The sequence below is a fragment of the Varanus komodoensis genome, unplaced genomic scaffold, assembly GCF_004798865.1.
Source record: "Varanus komodoensis strain SLA01 unplaced genomic scaffold, ASM479886v1 scaffold38, whole genome shotgun sequence".
Lineage (NCBI taxonomy): Eukaryota > Metazoa > Chordata > Lepidosauria > Squamata > Varanidae > Varanus > Varanus komodoensis.
In genome coordinates, this window is record NW_025335909.1 from 9,226,666 (window position 1) to 9,231,204 (window position 4,539).

Below are 4,539 nucleotides of genomic sequence, written 5' to 3' on the forward strand. Positions count from 1 at the left end.
GTGGGGGGGAACGCTTGGCCCTCCAGGGGAGTCGCCTCTGCACGACGGCTGGGGCTGGGGGGCATCGCGGTCCAGCGTTGCCCACCCGCCCCAGAAACTCACAGTGCACCCCCGCTGCCCGGCCCTCGCTGCCGCAGCACCGGAGTCGCGATGCTGGGCCGTGGCCAAGGTCTAATTTGGCGCGCCTCTTTGTTTATAGCGCTGGGCGCAGGTGCCCCCTCCCTCTTCATGTGAAAAGTATGTTTGCCCCTCCGATAATTTTCCATTTCACGGCCCAAGCGCTGCGGCCAAGTCTCCGGATTAGGACGGGGCAGGAAATGGGCCGTGACGAACGCGCACGGCTGGGCAGCGACCCGCCTGCGCTGGCGTGGGCTTGGCTGCCCTTCCGCTCGCCCCGCGCCAAGGGGCCCTTCTCGGCCCGTCCCACCTGGAGCAGGAGGGTGGCACCCCCGGGGCGGTCGCGCGGGCCCCGAGCCGCAGGGGAAGGAGGCCAGGGACAGCCCTCACCTGTGGCCCTCCAGGCCGGCTGCCGGCTGCCCCCCGTCGCCCGTCCTGCCAGGGGGGCCCCCCGCACGGGCTGCAGGTGTGTAGCCATCCACCCTGCGGGACCCCTGCCCCCTGCTGGTGCCACCGAGACGAGCAAGAGCAAAGCCATGGAAGAGCTCTGCCTGTTGAATGGCTGCCCGATGGGCCGTTGAGAAAGGTGCGCCATCCTGTGGCAGCCTCAGCCCTCTGCCTGGGGGCCCATGCGCTCCCTCCCATACCCATGGCCTCGGTGGCACTGCGGCTTGGCAGCACCTGCAGCCCGTCAGCCCAGCAGGGAAGGCGATTAGCGCTATAATTAGCCCCGGCTGCGGCGGCCTCGGCACCGCAGTTGTCCCGGTTTCCGGCCCCGAGATCAGGGGTGGCGGGCGGCACCGAAAGGGCAGCGCGATGCGGCTCGTCCACGGCAGCCGCTCCCGCCAGGGCGCAGGGGTCGCGCTGCACGGCGCAGGGCCGGGGGGCCCTGGCCCGGGGGGCCCTTTCCCCGCAGGTGTGCGAAGCAGCGCACGGCCAGGTGGGGCAGCTCGGGGCGAGCAGCAGCGCGCCCGGCCGCTCCCAGCCCCCTCGCGCCCGCCGGGCCCCCTGGGCCAGGAGGAGGCGGCGGCCGCGAAGCCACGCGGCCTCCTGACCTGCAGCAGCGGCCGCACCTGGCCTGGAGGGCGGGGCCGGGCCCAGGTGCGCCGGGGGCGGGTCCTGAGCAAGCGAGGGCGTGGCCGGAGCAGGGAGTGGCGCGCGGCCGCTCGGCGTGGGGGGGGCGGCGGCGGCGCGGGGGGGCCGGGGCGCGCCCTGCCTCGGGTTCAGGCCCGGCTGGGGCGGAGCGTAAGTGCCAGGAGGGCGCGGGGGGGGGGCAACTGGAAGGCCGGAGAGATTGCGGCAGCAGCCGGGGAGGGATGGCTCCCCGGGGCATGGGCAAAGTGCTCTGGTTCGGTTTGCTACCGGGAGAAAGAGGCGGGGCCGTGGCTTTGTTATGCGGCCAAAGCAGGCAGGGAAAGGACGCGGGGGCGCGCCTGGCGGGGGGGGAGGAAGCAGGAGGGGAGGCGGCGGCCCCCCCGCGCGGGGCGCCCCTTGAGCGCGCCCCCCGCCCCCGCGGAGCGCGCAGAAGCAGCGCCCACTCCCGAAGGGGAGAGAAGGCGCCTCGCGCCCCCTGGAGGCGATGCGCAGAAAGGCAGGAACGGAGACGCGGCTTGTCTCCTCGGGTCTGGGCGGCGGGGAAGTGGGGCCGAGTGGTTCCTTCAGGTGGGCCGAGAGGCCTGTTCCCGCTCTAGGCCCACTGGCGCCCCCGAAGCCCCGCTGCGCGGCGGCAAGCGAGGGACGGCCCTGCAGGGCGCCTGCACCGCAGTCCTGCGACGGACTCGAAAGCCTTGCAGGGAAACGCTCAGCAGCAAACATCCTGGCAGAAATATCAGTGGGGCGGGTGGAAGGAGGGAGCCCTCTGGGGCGGAGGGGCAGAGCTGGCTGTCATCAGCGTGAAAACCCCGGGACCCCACGGCCAAAGCGCAGGGGGACACGCGGCACCCCGGAAGGCCCACGCTCGGCCCCGCCAGCCCCTCCGCTCGGCCCGGGCCCACCTGCTGCGCTTCCTGCCCCACTCTGCAGCTCAGATCGCCTCCGGTGTTTCGCTGTCGGTAGCCTAGCAGCTACGAACAGATGCCGTGCCAATTTGCCGTCCTCGGTTTCAACTGCCTCCTTGAGTCACCTGGGTCACCTGGCACGGTGCCTTCCCCACAGTGATTGCTCCTCACCAGCTCCCAGAACGACGGTGACCCCGGACGATCCGGCGCCCGGAGATGGGCGGAAGACGGCATGGCTGGCGCGGGGCCTGGCCTCTGGGCGGCCCCAAGGAGAGGCGCTTGGCGGGCGAACACTCGGCGCGCCGCCCCCCCCAGAAACCTTCGCCGCGTCCTCAGGAACAGCGGAAGGGCCACCCGCCTGAAGCCCTGCGGGCCCCGCGGGCCCCGGCGGGCCCAGCCCAGCGCAAGGCAGCGCCGTGTGGCCCCAGCGGGCCCCGCTTTGCGCAGTGCCCTTCCCCTGCCAGGTGCGCCAGTCCCACAGGCAGGTGTTCCCGACAGTGAGGACAAAGCCTCGCAGTTTTCCTTTGACGACGACAAGAGCCGGTTGCAAAGCTCCGGAACAGAGGCCTTCCCCTTGCTTCTGAAATGTTGTTTAAATGTTCCTTTAGCATTAGCTGTTCTCAGAAATTACTCACTGAAAATGTTCGCTTTGGTTTGTGTGCTTTTGACACGCGAGGCAATTAGACCAAGGACTTCCATGGATGGATACAAAATGAGTCATCAGCAGGGCCAGCCATTATCCTGCAGGATACCCACCCATCTCATCTTCAGGCATAATTAGTTTTTTTAGGGGAAAAAGGCTGAATGAAGCAGAACCATTAAGGTGCCGCTGCGGACATCTCGCAAATGGTTTTTCATTTTGATTCCCAATTAACCTGTGGGTTTGGTCTTTTTCATACATTCACAGATTTGTAGGGGATTGGATAGAAAAGCTTTGGTAAATAATGTAGCAAAAAGCGGGCTTGACATAACTGCTATTTAGTGGACCCACAACGGGCTACAAAATGGGTCACGTTACATGTATTTATTTTTTACTTCCATTTATATGCCACCTACTACTGAAGTCTCACCAACGGCACCTTTACAATAATGTTGTGGGTCACTCTTTTGAATGCTTTCCGAAAGGATCGATGAAGTATGGCCCTGGCATTCCCGCTGTTCATTTGCATGGTCATGCAGTGATTTTGCAGCAATGGAATAAGGTAAGTTATGGCCTGTCAGGAAAGTGACTGGCCGAAGGTGCTTCGGAGTGGACGATCTCTCTCCCGTGGCAGCCTTAAAAAACCCCAAGCCACACGTGGTGTTCAGTTGTGTCTCCCTGAATCTGCCCGCCTACCTGCACGTTTGCAATGAGTGCCGAAAAGAATCGCAGCTAGAATGGAAAGCAGGCTGGCCGGTTCCTGCTGTGAGGGCAGAAGGCGCCTGATTTAAAAGGCTGGCTTAGCTTCTGGTGTTGCCGTGTGGTGCGCAGCTCTCTTCGGTTTTCATAGGTGACCCTTAAGCCCCAGCCCCCCCAGCGCAGATTGCGGACTTGCTTTCGGTTGCTCTCATTTCCCTGGGAAGTGCCAGAGTTTTGACACTGATTTGCCCGCTTGGAGCAAAGAAGTGTCACGGCATTTCTTCGGCATCCCTAGTGCGGTGAGTCTCGATGCAGTGAGGGGCTGGATCAGGGCCACCCGGAGTCAGGCCGAGATGGCGGCTCCGTCGGCCGGTGCTTCCTGGGCCCAGGCGTTGTGGCGTTACCTGTTCTGGCTGGGCTGTAGCTCCACCTGGAGCGGATGCACAGAGCGCAGCTGTGCCCTTTCTGTGGGGCACCTGAGGTTTGGGATGCCCTTCCAAGGAAGTTGCACCAGCCACTGGAACTGTATTCCTTCCTGTTGCTTATTTTCCCCTTAAACCATTTCATTTTTACTGGCTGATCAGTTGTATTTGTCTCAGCTTCCTTGTATTACTGGGTTAATGTTTTAGGTTTTCCCAGTGTATGTTTATGCCTTGGAATCTATTGTGGGATGATGTCACCAGTCATAATTAATTACAATAAGTAACAGGTAATACAGATTATATTTGCCATTGGATGTAGAATGGAATATAGTATTTGTTTGCTGACACATTCACTGTTATTGAAACTGTTAAGAGAATTTGGCATTTGCAATCCCAAACTTGCCCTCCTCTGAAAGGTAACTGGGCAGGGACTCCCACGCTTTGGAATGTGGTACAGCCCTAGCATGCTGGGAGCTGTAGGCCCCTTTCCCTTGTCCAGGACTGTCGTCAGGCGGGGCCAAACCTTTCCTTCGGTGGCGGCGGAGGAGCCGCGCCGGGAGCGGGCGTGCAGGCGCGGGCAGGAGGCGGCGAGCCCGCGCAGGTGCGGCCGGGGGGGCCTGGGGGCGGCCCGCGAGGCGCCCCAGTGCCGCAGCGGGGCCGCAGG